Below are 16,898 nucleotides of genomic sequence, written 5' to 3'. Positions count from 1 at the left end.
ACACCCCTGGCCTGAAGGCTGCCTGTTGCTCTCCAGACCTCTCCCTAGGCCATGGGTGTAGCCAACGGGGGTAGGGAGGGACAGCTTTCCCCCCAATCAAAAAAAAATACGTAGCAAACAGGTTCTGCCCTCCCCAAATCCTGGCTATGCCCATTCCCTTCTGTACCCATGGGTGCTTTTCACTTCTCTGTGATGTGTCCTTGATCTTTGGCAATGCTTCCTTGCCTTGATGGAGGGCAAGGGAAATAGGACAGGCCTGCTGGATCTCACCAATGGCCCATCTAGTCCCCCATCCTGTTCTCAGAGTCGACAGCCATCAGATGCCTCTTCTGGGATGTCTGCTGCAAGCCAGGACCTGAGCACTAATAATAATAATAATAATAAAATTATTTGTACCCTGCCCATCTGGCTGGGTCCCCCCAGCCACTCTAGGTGGCCTCCAACAGATATTAAAATACATTAAAATATCACAGGTTAAAACCTTCAGGTATTTTCTGAATGACAGAAATCCTGTAATCTCCGGCAGTTAGACACATCCTACTACTGTGTTTTCCTGAAAATAAGACACTTATGTTTATTTCTCCTCAAGAATACACGCTATGGCTTATTTTCAGGGGATGTCATTTTTATTACCTGTATCTTTCACGAACAGATATTAAAATACATTAAAATATCACAGGTTAAAACCTTCAGGTATTTTCTGAATGACAGGTAGTTGTTTATCTCTCTGACCCCTGATGGGAGGGCGTTCCACAGGGCGGGCGCCACCACCGAGAAGGCCCTCTGCCTGGTTCCCTGTAGCTTTGCATCTCGCAGTGAGGGAATCGCCAGAAGGCCCTCGGCGCTGGATCTCTGTCCGGGCTGAACGGTGGGGGTGGAGACGCTCCTTCAGGTATACAGGACCGAGGCCGTTTAGGGCTTTAAAGGTCAGAAGAAGAGTTTGGATTTGATATCCCGCTTTATCACTACCCGAAGGAGTCACAAAGCGGCTAACAATCTCCTCTCCCTTTCTTCCCCACAACAAACACTCTTGTGAGGTGAGTGGGGCTGAGAGACTTCAGAGAAGTGTGACTAGCCCAAGGTCACCCAGCAGCTGCATGTGGAGGAGCGGAGACGTGAACCCGGTTCACCAGATTACGAGTCCACCGCTCTTAACCACTACACCACACTGGCTCACCCCCGACCTCCTGTAATCTCCGGCAGTTAGACACATCCTACTACTGTGTTTTCCTGAAAATAAGACACTTATGTTTATTTCTCCTCAAGAATACACGCTATGGCTTATTTTCAGGGGATGTCATTTTTATTACCGTATGTCAGTATGGTACAGCAATCTACATTTATTCAAATATAGTTAAAGTCGTTGTCTTCTGGAACATCGTCATAACTCTCCAAACCCGGAATTCCATCCTTAATTTCTTGCGACTCCATTTCCTTTAGAACCATTGGCCCCAATCTTTCATGTCGAGCGACAGAGCTCTGAGTAAATGAGCAGCCTAAAGCAGAGCGTCCAGCTCCACTTCCCTGAGGAGACTTTTACAGGCGAAACTCTGAAAATTAGAATATTGTGGAAAGGTTCATTTCTTTCAGTAATTCAACTTAAAATGTGAAACTAATATATGAGATAGACTCATGACGTGCAAAGTGTGATATGTCAAGCCTTTATGTGTTATTATTGTGATGATTATGGCGTACAGCTGATGAGAACCCCAAATTTACAATCTCAACTTTGGGGTTTTCATCGGCTGCATGCCATAATCATCACAATTATTGCAAACAAAGGCTTGGCGTATCTCGCTTTGCATGTCATGAGTCTATCTCATATATTAAACTCCAGGAGCTAATGAAAACAATTGCTTACATAAATGGACTTTCCCATGATAGTCTTTTAGCTTTTTTAGCTGCTGCATCACACTGTTGACTCATGTCAAATCATGTCAAGTTAATGGTCTACCAAGACTCCTAGATCCTTTTCACATGTACTGCTCTCAAGCCAGGTGTCACCCATCCTGTATTTGTGCCTTTCATATTTTTTGTGCCCAAGTGTAGTACTTTACATTTCTCCCTGTTAAAATTCATCTTGTTTGCTTTGGCCCAGTTCTCTAATCTGTTAAGGTCATTTTGAAGTGTGATCCTGTCCTCTGGGGTATTAGCCACCCCTCCCAATTTGGTGTCATCTGCAAACTTGATCAGCAGCTTAGAATTCAGGCTTCCTGGAGCATTTATGTTAAAACTATGGAGGCCTGTTGAAAGCCTTCTCTGCCATGATTTTGCCCAGTCACCATTGAAAGCTGTCCTAGTGGGTGTGCTCCGGTGGCAGGGAGTTCCATGGTTTAAGCCCTTTTCTTTTTCCTGTCCTGAATCTTCTAAACATGCATCTTCCTTGGATGTCTTCAAGAAAGCAAGAAGAACTTTGCTGTCTCCACGAGAGAGTGTGATTTTGTAAAGGAATAAAATTCTGTGTAATTTCTTAAAGGAATACTTCTGAACATTAAAGGAATATTCTGTAGATAGGAACGAAGCAGCATTTGTCCCTGTGAAGAACTCACCAAAGGGACCACTAGGTGGGGTTGTTGTTTGACTAACAGTAGTTTTAGGGCATGCACTGTAATTCAGAATATGCTGTTGTGTGTTCCCACTTCTTCTTAAGCACTGACTCTGCCCAGGGGTTGGCAGGGAAACTTAGGAGTAGGGCTTGATGGACATATCCACCCCTTTTGGTGTCTGCAGCAACTGTTAATCTCCAATAATAAAAATGATTGTGATGCATTAGAAGCAGGAAAACAGCCAGGGAGGCGGTTAGACTTTTGAATGACGAGAGAATTTAAGGTGTGCTAAAGGAGGGGATGCGGGTGGCACTGTGGGTTAAACCACAGAGCCTAGGGCTTGTCGATCAGAAGGTCGGCGGTTCGATTCCCCGTGACGGGGTGAGCTCCCGTTGCTCGGTCCCTGCTCCTGCCCACCTAGCAGTTCGAAAGCACACCAAAGTGCAAGTAGATAAATAGGTACCGCTCCGGCGGGAAGGTAAACGGCGTTTCCGTGCGCTGCTCTGGTTCGCCAGAAGTGGCTTTGTCATGCTGGCCACATGACACGGAAGCTGTATGTCTGCTCCCTCGGCCATTAATGCGAGATGAGCGCCGCAACCCCAGAGTCGGACACGACTGGACCTAATGGTCAGGGGTCCCTTTACCTTTACCTTTTAAAGGAGGGAAAGGGGGGTTGCAGAGAAGCTGAATGCATAATAAGGACAGGCAAAAAGATTCAACAACATGATGCAGTGTTCACCTGTAGTGATGAAGGCAGCGCTTCTGTGGGAATGTTCAGGGTGTCAGGAGAGTATATACTGTTTCTTAATATCCTTCCTAGCTTGCACTAGCAAGTTTCTTTACTTAGAGTTTACATTCCCCTTTTACATGCACAGCAGATAGCTGGTTGCAGGCTCGTGTGAGCTTCTCACTATAATACAATTAGACTGAATTGTACGTTCCTGGTAAGTTCCCTCGAATCCCTCTTAAAAGAATAAATACGTCACAATCTTATTCAAAGTCAATAAAAGACATTTACTCACATCAGTTCACAGTTAGATTCCGGAAGGCAGATTTAGTTACACATATGTACATGTGGGTCTACCCTATGTTTACCATATAATTTTCAATGAATCCGGGGACACTTTTTTTTTTTAAGCTGAGTAGCAACAGGGAGTCAGTAGTGGGGATGGTGAGGCAAAAGACCCTGGGCCCAAGCACACATGCATTTTGAATAAAGGTGCAAAGCCCTTCTTTCGCACCCTGTGAAACATAAATGCCCAGAGTTTTTTTTAAAAACCGGGCAACAGCCGCCCGCCCGTGACTCCCAAGCATCCCCCATCAGTCAATACAAAGGGGGCAGGGGGCAGGAGATCTGTACGGCCGGACGTCCCCGGTTCCCCTTTGGCAGTGGGAACGGCAGTCTCAGCACCCCAGAGCCAGCCTGGTAGCGGGGGAAGAAGGGAAAGGAGAATGTTAGCCGCGTTGAGACTCCTTCGGGTAGTGATAAAGTGGGATATCAAATCCAAAGTCCTCCTCCTTCTCCTCCTCCTCCTCCTCTTCTTCTTCTTCTTCTTCTTCTTCTTCTTCTTCTTCTTCTTCTTCCCAGGGACAGATTAGCAAATCAGGACATTCCAGGGACGGAATTTGTCCAGGGACAGATTTGCAAATCCGGGGACTGTCCCCAGGAACCGGGGATGTCTGGTAACCCTAATCTACCCCATATGGGGGAATAATCCCAGTGCTTCTGCTAGCTGAGAGCTAGCAGAGCAGTCCTAGCTAAAAACTGGTCAAACGAAGAAGAAAGTCAAAAAGGAGGGAGGTGTGCTGCGTGACTCGTCCTTTTGTTACCTGGACAGGTAAGGACACGCCCACCTCTAGTCACAAGCAAAAAGAAGGATGCTCCAGCCAGGAGGAACAGGAAGTTTCGAATGGCTGGACCAAACATTCCCTTACATGTCTTCTCTAGCATTACAAGGAATGTTGTACTTGACTGCCTCTCATGGATCACACACCCCACAGCTTCCGAATCTCTGTTGCTGTGGGGGGGGGGGGAGAGCAGAAGTGGCGAGAGAGCACTTTTGCATTCCTGGGCTTCCCAAGGGCACCCGGTTAACACTGTGAGACATGTGATAGGCCTTTGGTCTGATGGTAGAATTAGACCCAAGTCCCATCTGGTTCAGCATCCTGCTTTCAGCAGAATGGTTTTAAATGGTACCATCTCCTTTCGCATTCCAACCGTCCTGGCTGCATGAATCACAAAGGAGAGAACTTCCCGCAGCCAATCGGAAACAGCACCTTGGTTTCCGAATGTTTTGGAAGTCGAACGGATTTCCGGAATGGATTCCGTTCGACTTCCGAGGTACCACTGTATTTCCTGGCTTAATTGTTGACGTGATGATTTTGTGCACCAAAGGGAAGCGGGGACTCCTCAAGGCAGGCTGCTTCATCCTAGCGGCGGAGGGAGACGCAAAATGATGAAGGTTCTTCCTGTCCTACTGTTGACCACCATCTTGTGGACTAAAAAGGGTGAGTCATTGACACGGTGGTTACTTGCTCCTGGAACAACCTCCTTAGCTTGGAGAGGAGAAGACTGAGAAGTGAAAGAATCATAGAATCATAGAGTTGGAAGAGACCACAAGGGCCATCCAGTCCAACCCTCTGCCAAGCAGGAAACACCATCAAAGCATTCTTGACAGATGGCTGTCAAGCCTCCGCTTAAAGACCTCCAAAGAAGGAGACTCCACCACACTCCTTGGCAGCAAATCCCACTGTCCAACAGCTCTTACTGTCAGGAAGTTCTTCCTAATGTTTAGGTGGAATCTTCTTTCTTGTAGTTTGAATCCATTGCCCCGTGTCCGCTTCTCTGGAGCAGCAGAAAACAACCTTTCTCCCTCCTCTATATGACATCCTTTTATATATTTGCACATGGCTATCATATCACCCCTTAACCTTCGCTTCTCCAGGCTAAACATACCCAACTCCCTAAGCCGTTTCTCATAAGGCAACGTTTCCAGGCCTTTGACCATTTTGGATGCCCTCTTCTGAACACGTTCCAGCTTGTCAGTATCCTTCTTGAACTGTGGTGCCCAGAACTGGACACAATATTCCAGGTGAGGTCTGACCAAAGCGGAATACCGTGGTACTATTACTTCCCTTGATCTAGATGCTATACTCCTATGGATAGCAACCTTCAAGTATCTGAAGGGCTGTCCACATGGAAGATGGAGCAAGTTTGTTTGCTGCTGCTTCAGAGGGGAGGAACTGAATCAATGGCTTCAAGTTACAAGAAAGGAGATCCCAACTAAGCATAGTAAGAGCTGTTAGACAGTGAGATGGACCAGCTCAGAAAGTGGTGGGCTGTCCATTATTGGAGGTTTTTAAGGTTGGAGAAGCTATCTGTCAGCAATAATAAACAAACAAACAAACAAACAAACAAACAAACAAACAAATACATACATACATACATACATACATGCATACCCCGCACATCTGGCTGAGTTTCCCCAGCTACTCTGGGTCGCTGAAAACACATATAAAAACATACCGGTAGTAAAATTTCAAGTGTTAAAAACCTCCCGATACAGTTCTGCCTTCAGAAGTCTTCTAAAAGTCAGATAGTTGTTTATCAGGGAGTTGTTAAAGAAGCTGAACTGTGGTTTGACACATCTGAATTGACCTGCCATTGTTTGCAATGGGTCAAGAGCCATAGTTTGCTACAGGTTTATGCTACGATGCCCAACATAATTTCAGCCATCGCTCTGCTTTAAGGGATTGTTGGATCATGGAGACAAGTTATGAAGCTGAGTGCCAAACAATGATGATGATGATGAGGAGGATAAATTATTTATACCCTGCCCATCTGGCTGGGCTTCCCCAGCCACTCTGGGCAGCTTCCAACAAAATATTAAAATACAATAGTCCGTCAAACATTAAATGCTTCCCTAAACAGGGCTGCCTTCAGATGTCTTCTAAAAAGTCAGATACAGTAGTTGTTTATTTCCTTGACATCTGGTGGGAGGGCATTCCACAAGGCGGGTGCCACTACCGAGAAGGCCCTCTGCCTGGTTCCCTGTAACTCGGCTTCTTGCAGCAAGGGAACTGCCAGAAGGCCCTCAGCACTGGACCTCAATGTCCGGGCAGAACGATGCGGGTGGAGACCAGTGCTGTCAAGTATCCCGTTTCCCCCGGGATTCTCCCTTATTTCAAGCAGTTTCCCGCTGCTCTCCCTTATTTTTTATTTCCCTTAAATTTCCCGTTTTTAATGGAAGCAGCTCCTCCCCTGCTGGCCAGGGACTGGGTGGGAAGAACTTGCCTACTTGGAAAGAAAAGCCTCAGCCCTCAAAGCAAGTGGGAGCCATTTCTCATGCTTACAGGGGGGGTGTATTCCTCCCCCTGCATCAGTCCCTCAGCCGGCCAATAGGGTTAGCTGGCGGGCGGAGCCTGGCTGCCTTTGAGCAGCTGCTGCTTTCTATCCTGTTTTGATGGGATCAGACAAGAAGACGATGGGGCTCTCCGCTCTGAGCCTGAGTCCGCTTGGAGTTTACATTGCTGCTCCGCCCACTTTTGCTTCTGGCTCCACCCACCACTGACATGTGACTGTCCCCAGGATAGGTGAGACTGCTGATCCCTTATTTTCAAATCTGAAACTTGACAGCTATGGTGGAGACGTTCCTTCAGGTATACTAGACCGAGGCCATTTAAGGCCATTTAAGGACCTTAAAGGTCAGCACCAACACTTTGAATTGTGCTCGGAAACGTACTGGGAGCCAATGTAGGTCTTTCAAGACCGGTGTTATGTGGTCTCGGTCCAGAATTCTTTGGCTCCGATTCCTGCATTGCAGGAGGTTGGACTAGATGACCCTTGGGGGTTCCCTTCCAACTCTACAATTATGTGATTCTTGTGGGCATCTTGGAAAGGAGCACAAGGACATGGTTTGGCCCAGCAGCCAGCCACCCATGGTTGGTTGTTCAGATGCCCTCTGGTCTTAGGAGACCTACCAGGGAGAGACCTGGGGATCCCTGGTTAGGTAGCTCCAGTACTTAGTCTGTTTCATTTGAAAGTCCTAGCGAAGACAGATCCGCCCCCCCATCTTTACTGTGTGTTTTTATTTTAAAAATTGCTTCTTCCTTGCAGCTTCTTCCCTGGAATGTTACGCCTGCAATGATAAGAAATATGTTGGTTGTGAAACTGTTATGAACTGTTCTGAAACGGATCGCTTCTGCACGAGATACACTGGTGAGTATGGAGAGGCAGAGCATAGCCATTGTGCCTAGCAGCCATCAGTAGCCCTCTGCTCCATGAATTGGTCTAATTCTTTTTCAAAGCCATCTAAATTGGTAGCCATCACTGCTTCATGGGGAAGGGAGTTCCATAGTTTAACATTTCCCCCCCGGTTACAGGTAGGTTGGTCTGCCATAGCCGTGTTGGTCTGCCATAGTCAGAACAAAATAAAAAAATTCCTTCTTTAGCCATCTCACCCCTTGCTTTTTCCTGTAAGACCAATTGCAGTCATTAAGAGTCGTCAACAGTTTTCCCACACCCATCAGCAGGGCTGGCGCGTCCATTAAGGCGAACTAGGCAATTGCCTAGGGTGCCAAAATGGAGGGGGCGCTGGCCAGGCTTTGGCGGGGGGGCGGAACGGGTGAGAAGCAGCTTCTCTGCTACAGCAGAGAAACTGCTGCTTGCCTCTCCACCCCCCCCAACCTCCTGCTAAAGCAGGCTTTGGAGGGGGCGCCAGAAGGTGGTCTGTCTAGGGCGCAAGAAACCCTACCACCGGTCCTGCCCATCAGCCAATCCCCCATTCCCACCACCCTTCTGAGTAATACCCCTCCCCACCCTCTCACTGTATATAAGGGTCTGGTGACTTCTGTTTCAGTGCATCTGAAGAAGTGTGCATGCACACGAAAGCTCATACCAAGAACAAACTGAGTTGGTCTCTAAGGTGCTACTGGAAGGAATTTTTATTTTATTTTTATGGTCCTTAGTTTTCCAGCGTTCAGCTTCCCTGGATGCCCATGAGTTGAAGGGTTAGGAGAGCGGGAGGAAAACTGTCTCTCTCCCCTTTCTCCATGTTATGCATTATTATGTTGCCTTTTTCTTGAAAGTCAATGAAAATTATGGCTTTCTAACCATGGCCCTTTCCCCATTCTCTCCTTTTTAGAAACGACCTCTGCCACCGGCTATTATGTGGAGCAAGGCTGCTCCAACACTTGCTTGATTGCCAAAGTTAGTTGGCCGTCGCTGTATACTTTCACCTGCTGTCAAGAGGACAGGTGCAACGGCACAGCGAATGTAAGATTGTGCATGCTTCTGCTGGTGGCGCTGGTTGTCATCAGAGCTTTGATTTGACCCGGAACCGAGACCCCGGGTAGGCAGAATGGAACCACGACAAAGCCCCTGCCCAGAAAGCAAGTCGTCTATCTGGGTGGCCAGTTTTAGCCAAGCCGCACAGAGCAATCCTACCACCAAAAAGGCCCTGTATCTTATATATTTTTTTTATTGCTGCGTTGCCTTCTGGACACTGTCTGTTTCAGGGAGGAAAGTCCACTACCAACAGTGGCAGACTGGTGCACCAAAAGCTGGACTTCTGCGGACACTTTGCAGGCTTGGGTCAGCTTGTGGCCATCAAGTCATGTCTGATAGCTCATGGCTACTTTCTATTTTTAACTTTTCGTATTGAGAACTTGCAAAGATGCCAAAAGGAAACACGGGAGGGTTAGGCACAGGATTTTTCCACAAGTAAGACTAAATCATAAAACAAATATGTACATTCCATCTAGTAATGAAAAGACTGGACCCCTTCCGGGGAGATTTTCATCGTTATTCAGAAGAAAGGAGAGATAAACGAGACATATCCCCAAGAAAAAGTTAAATGGCTCGGGATCTGAGCTTTGTGGGGGTCGCTGGACATTCGGGAAATAGCAGCAAACTCTTCTGGAGCCAGCGTTGCCTTTTTGTACTTTTAAATGATGTGCGAGTTTTTCAGAAACTGCTAATAAAAGTTGTTTTTGTTTTTTTACCATATATCTGAGGGGTTTCCTTTTGCTTCTTCCCAGTTCTGAGTTCTGAATGGTCTTGTGGCTGCGGACATAAAAATAGTCAGTTCTTTTGAACTGAGATTATTGGCTTGATTAGGGAATACAGTGATACTTTGGTTCTCGAACTTACCGTATTTCCCCGTCTATAAGACGCCGCCATGTATAAGACGCCCCCTATTTTTGGGGACTCAGATTTAAGAAAATGGGGGGAGATGCTATCCATGTATAAGACGAGCCCAGACTTTGTACATTATTTTAGAGTAAAAAAAACCCATAGTCTTATACACGGAAAAGTACGGTAATTTGTTCCGGGATCCTGTTTGACTACTGGAACTGTTCAAAAACCGAGGTGCGGCTTCCGATTGGCTGCAGGAGCTTCCCGCACTCAAGCGGAAGCCGCGTCGGACGTTCGGCTTCCCAAAAACATTCGGAAACCGCAACACTCACTTCTGAGTTTTCGGCGTTCAGGAGCCAAAATGTACAAGTACCGTGGCATTTGAGAACCAAGGTATGACTATATGGAAAATAAAATCTTTTTGCCCAATGTGGGGCTCGAACCCACAACTCTGACATTAAGAGTCTCATGCTCTAGCAACTGAGCTAGGATCCTGTTTCCAACAGTAGCCAAAGATGGCCTCCAGGGAGTCCATAGGCAGGGCATGAGAGCAATCCCAGAAGCTGATATGGCACTGTGCCTCTTCTGATCTTGGAGGCAGCATTTCGGCTTTGTGGCTAGTCATAGACTTGCCCTGATCCCCTTTCCAAGCCATTCACTCCATACAGTTTAAGAACCACAGTCAGTGCCGGATTTACATATAAGCTAAACAATTGGGACGCTGGTGGTGCTGTGGGTTAAACCACAGACAGAGCCTAGGGCTTGCTGATCAGAAGGTCGGCGGTTCGAATCCCCATGATGGGGTGAGCTCCCGTTGCTCTGTCCCTGCTCCTGCAAACCTAGCAGTTTGAAAGCACGTCAAAGTGCAAGTAGATAAATAGGTACCACTCCAGCGGGAAGGTAAACGGTGTTTCCGTGCGCTGCTCTGGTTCACCAGAAGCGGCTTAGTCATGCTGGCCACGTGACCCGGAAGCTGTACGCTGGCTCCCTTGGCCATTAATGCGAGATGAGCGCCGCAACCCCAGAGTCGGACACGACTGGACCTAATGGTCAGGGGTCCCTTTACCTTTACCTGAACAATCTATAGCTTAGGGCCCCAAAAAATTTAAAGGAAAAAAAAAACCTGGATGTACATTTCCAAAATATAAGATAAATAAAACCTACATACAGCAACAGTGTTTTGTGTTTTGTAGGCTCCTACAGCCTTGTGCAAATTAATTGAAACAAACAATGTAGTTTATTGTACAAAACTCACATATGCATGTACAAAACTCACATATACTCACATATGTTCGGCAGTGGAATTTGCTGCCAAGGAGTGTGGTGGAATCTCCTTCTTTGGAGGTCTTTAAGCGGAGGCTTGACAGCCATCTGTCAGGAATGCTTTGATGGTGTTTCCTGCTTGGCAGGGGGTTGGACTGGATGGCCCTTGTGGTCCCTTCTAATTCTATGATTTGCTACCAAGGAGTGTGGTGGAGTCTCCTTCTTTGGAGGTCTTCAAGCGGAGGCTTGGCAGCCATCTGTCAGGAATGCTTTGATGGTGTTTCCTGCTTGGCAGGGGGTTGGACTGGATGGCCCTTGTGGTCTCTTCCAACTCTATGATTCTATGATTTTATATACGTACATTAGAAATGGATATGACCTCCACAAGGCGTCTACTAGTTTCGAACAGTCACTGTTGATTTCCGGATCCCTGTACCACACTTGAATCAGCGCCTGAATGAGCTTCTCCATAGTCATACAGTCTACAGCGCGGAGACGACTTTTGCATATAGCCCACAAATTCTCAATGGGATTTACGTCCGGGGAATTCCCTAGCCAATAAAGTACCTGTATTTGCTGCTCTGTCCTGAATTTCTTCAGCACTTTTGATGTGTGATAGGGGACTATGTCCTGCAATGTCCCAGTACCCTCAATATATTGTGGCGAGCACATCATTCCTTCTGTTAGCTGCAGGCTTCCGACACCATAATGATCAACTGACTTTTCGTGTTTGCTTTGAGTAAAGGATTACGAGTAAGATAGAAAAAATGCCTTGTTTCAATTAATTTGCAGTAGGGTTTATGATGTAAGTAATGGGCCCCGCCTGCTAGCCTGCTCCCTAAAATATCACTGGTTTGCTCATTTCTATATATAGGGTGCCTACATTCTGCATGTGCAAATGGGTTTAGATACCTATTGGGTCCATAAATTACCATATAGCATATATTCAACAACAACAACAAAAAACAGCGGCAATTTGTTGTTGACAAGGGACAGCTGGACATAGAAAGGGCCCCATTACCTTCAGTAGCTTAGGGCCTCATCAAACCTAAATCCGGCCCTGACCACGATACCACTTTAAACTGTCATGGCTTCCCCCAAAGAATTCTGGGAGCTGTAGTTTGTTCAGGGTGTTCAGAGTCCTTAGGAGACTCCCATTCCCGGAGTGGTTCTACAATCAATCCCTCTTCACAGGGAACTCTGGGAATTGTTCATTTTTTGCCCAGGTGTCTCCACCTTGCTTGTTGTATTTAATCACAAGAGAGAGGAGTAAAGCTCTTGCCAATCAGAAGAGAAAAAGAACAGCAGGCATGCAAAGGGGAAGAAAGAAAAAGGAATTCACCGTTCAGCCAGTTTCAGGTAAGTTGCATGAAACCGCCCAAGTCTTACCATTATCCTATTGTTCTTGGCAATTCAATCTGAGAAAAATACCCCGACCGCACACGTCAGTTCACACTGTTGGTAAAAGAAAATGACAGCAGAGATGCTGTTTCTGTGGGCCTTCTAAAGCTCTCTGCGGGCGAATTTGCCTGTCATCTCTGTGGAAAGGTGTGTTCAGAACAGTTGACAGTATCCTAGATGGTGTCTTGGTCTAATATCTGGATTTTCATTGCAAGAAAACACAGCCCAAATCAAAGAGGTCCTCACACTGGCTTACTAGCAGTACAGTGGTACCTCGGGTTACAGACGCTTCAGGTTACAGACGCTTCAGGTTATAGACTCCGCTAACTCAGAAATAGTACCTCGGGTTAAGAACTTTGCTTCAGGATGAGAACAGAAATCACGTGGCAGTGGCGCGGTGGCAGCGGGTGGCCCCATTAGCTAAAGTGATACCTCAGGTTAAAAACAGTTTCAGGTTAAGAACAGACCTCCAGAACAAATTAAGTTCTTAACCCGAGGTACCACTGTACAGGTGAAAAGGATCTAGGGGTCTTAGCAGACCACAAACTGAACAGGAGTCAGCAGAGTGATGCAGCAACAACAAAAAGTGGATGCTATTCTAGCCTGCATCAACAGAAGTACAGTGTCCGGGTCAAGGGAACTCATCGTGCTACTCTATTCTGCCTTGGTCAGACCTCACCTGGAGTTCTGGACTTGAGGGCATCCTGATCAAGTTTGCAGATGACACCAAATTGGGAGGGGTGGCTAATACCCCAGAGGACAGGATCACACTTCAAAATGACCTTAACAGATTAGAGAACTGGGCCAAAGCAAACAAGATGAATTTTAACAGGGAGAAATGTAAAGTACTACACTTGGGCAAAAAAAATGAAAGGTACAAATACAGGATGGGTGACACCTGGCTTGAGAGCAGTACATGTGAAAAGGATCTAGGAGTCTTGGTAGACCACAAACTTGACACAAGTCAACAGTGTGATGCAGCAGCTAAAAAAGCCAATGCAATTCTGGGCTGCAACAATAGGAGTATAGCGTCTAGATCAAGGGAGGTAATAGTACCACTGTATTCGGCTCTGGTCAGACCTCACCTGGAATACTGTGTCCAGTTCTGGGCACCACAGTTCAAGAAGGATACTGACAAGCTGGAACGTGTCCAGAGGAGGGCAACCAAAATGGTCAAAGGCCTGGAAACAATGCCTTATGAGGAACGGCTTAGGGAGCTGGGTATATTTAGCCTGGAGAAGAGAAGGTTAAGGGGTGATAAGATAGCCATGTTCAAATATATAAAAGGATGTCATATAGAGGAGGGAGAAAGGTTGTTTTCTGCTGCTCCAGAGAAGCGGACACGGGGCAATGGATTCAAACTACAAGAAAGAAGATTCCACCTAAACATGAGGAAGAACCTCCTGACAGTGAGGGCTGTTCGGCAGTGGAATTTGCTGCCAAGGAGTGTGGTGGAGTCTCCTTCTTTGGAGGTCTTTAAGCGGAGGCTTGACAGCCATCTGTCAGGAATGCTTTGATGGTGTTTCCTGCTTGGCAGGGGGTTGGACTGGATGGCCCTTGGGGTCTCTTCCAACTCTAGGATTCTGTGTCCAGTTGTGGACACCACAGTCTAAGAAAAATATTGACAAGCTGGAAGTTGTGCAGGGTGTGGGAATGCTCAGGGAGGCAGGAGAGGATATATTGTTTATTATTATCCTTCCTAACTTGTGCTAGCAAGTTCCTTTTCTTAGCAGAGTTTCACATTCCCCTTTTAAACGCACAGTGAATAACTGGTTGCAGGCTTGTGTAAGCCTCTCACTATTTGGTTCCTGCTAAGTTCCCTTTTATCCCTCTTAAAAGAATAAACACGCCACAATCTTCTTTAAAGTATATAAAAGAAGTTTACTCACATTCAGTTCATAGTTGGATCCCTGAACGCAGACTTAGTTACAAAGTATATACATGTGGATCTATCCCACATGGAGATAATCCCAGTGTCCTCTGTTGGAAGCCAACAGAGCATCACTAACTAAAAAGCTGCTCCAATGAGGGAGGAAGTCAGAGAGAGAGAGCATAGCTGTCAACTTTTCCCTTTTCTTGCGAGGAATCCTATTGGGAATAAGGGAATTTCCCTTTAAAAAAGGGAAAAGTTGACAGCTATGGAGAGAGAGAGAGGGAGTGAGAGCTCTGTGACTTGTCCTTTTGTTACCTGGACAGGTAAGGGCACGCCCACCTCTAGTCATATGCAAAGGAAGTATGTCCCAGCCAGGAGGAAAAAGGAAGTTTTCGACTGGCTGGACAAAACATTCCCCCGCATGTCCACTCTAGGAAAACAAGGAATGTTGTACTTGACTGCTACTTGTACTTGACTGCTACTTATGTATTACATCCCACACAGGGAAGGGTGACCAAGATGATCAAGGGACTGGAAACCAAGCCTGATGAGGAATGGTTGAGGGAATTGGGGATGCTTAGCCAGGTGACGTGATAGCCATTTTCAGATCTCTGAAGGGCTGTCACATGGAAGATGGAGCACTCTTCTTCTTCTTCTTCTTCTTCTTCTTCTTCTTCTTCTTCTTCTTCTTCTTCTTCTTCTTCTTCTTCTTCTTCTTCACCAGAGGGTGGGACCTGAACCAACAGATTCAAATCCTAAGAAAGGAGATTCCAACTCAACATTAGGAAGAACTTTCTGACAGCAAGAGTTCTTCGACGGCAGTGGAACGAACAACCTTGGAAGGTGGTGAACTTCCTTCATTGGAGATTTTCAAATAGAGATTGGATGACCACCTGCCAGAGATGCTTTAGTTGTGATTTCTGCATTGCAGATTGTTGGACTAGATGACCCTTGGGGTCCTTTCCAACTCTGCAATTCTATGATTCTCTGCAATGCTCCACATCGTCTATGACGTGGCAAGCTGGGTGCTTATGAATGGATCCGTTGTGTGAGTGAGAGAGAATGAGAGAGGTTGCATTCAGACTTGTGGATTATTGCGTAAATTTCTCTGGTTATAACAATAGCCCCAGGTTCTAACGTTCCTCTTAAACTGCATGACCTTCTGTGTTACAGAACTGCTGTAGTTCATTTTATCTGACACTGTTGTGAACCACTTTTGACCTATGGCACTACGTCACAAAAAATATAAGAATTTAAGCAAATAAAGAATAATAAAAACAAATAAAGAACAATTTCGATAGAAAGAGCAAGAAAAACAGCCAAAGTGCATGGCACAGAGCTTTGCATCGAATCTTGATAAATAAATCAGGGATCAATAAATCCCTCTGCAAAATTTGAAGCTCTGTTTGCACTTGGAAGCCACTGATCTGCTCTGATCTTTCCATACCACCCCAGTAAAAATGGTTTGCGTGGCAATGTCCAGTCCTCCCCGTGGAAAATAAATGACTCGTGACACAATATATGTTAATGGGCAGAAAAAGGCCACAACTTTATTGATTACAGACTTTGAACGGTATTGGCTTAGGCATTGGATCTAACCGACTATATCCGACCCGAGCCCATGCGCTGGGAGTCTGGGAAGGGTTAACCACCAGTAGGGGGAGTCCTGCTGATGCACATCAACTAGGAGCTCCCCCTGGGGTCACCGTTAGGGGGCGTGCCTTAGGCCCTAACCTCCCTAGGCTTCGGACAGGGCCACACCTCCCAGAATCCTTTAATGGAATACCCTTCAAATTGTGGGACAGGTGATGGCGCAACTTCCCCTCTCCTCTTCTACAGAAATATTCCAATGCCTAACCGCCCAAACCAAGAGTTGTGACGAATTGCTACGAAGAAGGCGGAAAACCAAATGGCTGGTGCCAATTTGCCCAGTGGGAAAAATTCCTACCAGGGCCCTCAATGGCGACCAACCGAAGTCCATAGCAAGGTCAGAAAAAGAAAAAACCTTAAAGGGCGGGTGGGCAGGGAAAACCGGAGCAGCTGGAAGCAGGGAAACAGGAGGAATTCCCAGCTGCGCCCTGCTTAAATAGGGCAGGCCACACCCCCAGGACGACCGGATTGGTCGGCCTGGCAAGTGACGCAGCCGGGGTTCCCCCTGTCATGCAGCGGCTGGGCACCCAGCCCAGGTGCACGTGGCAAGGCCGTGACTGCCCGCAACACCACCTCCTCTTAAGGCGGAAGTGGCTTTGTCATATCTAACAGGACGCCAGGAAGCTATTGCTGGGCATGAACTGCAGCAAAGCATATTTATACTGCAACACTGTTCCCAAACCGTGGCTGCACAGGATGAAAGCCTTAGGCTAAACGTTATGTGAAATATACTCTGAGTCAAGTGTGGATTTCATGCTCTTTATTCAGCTCATAGTAGCGAGGAATGAAATTTCCCCCCAAAACATCTGATTTATATACCAAAAAATAAATAAATAAAAAAAATCCTTCCAGTAGCACCTTAGAGACCAACTAAGTTTGTTCTTGGTGTGAGCTTTCGTGTGCATGCACACAACTTCAGATACACTGAAACAGAAGTCACTATACATAAGGGTCTGGTGACTTCTGTTTCAGTGTATCTGAAGAAGTGTGCATGCACACGAAAGCTCATACCAAGAACAAACTGAGTTGG

This window comes from Lacerta agilis, chromosome 7, assembly GCF_009819535.1.
Source record: "Lacerta agilis isolate rLacAgi1 chromosome 7, rLacAgi1.pri, whole genome shotgun sequence".
In the NCBI taxonomy this organism is placed as follows: Eukaryota; Metazoa; Chordata; class Lepidosauria; order Squamata; family Lacertidae; genus Lacerta; species Lacerta agilis.
Note: the sequence above shows the minus strand (reverse complement) of the source record.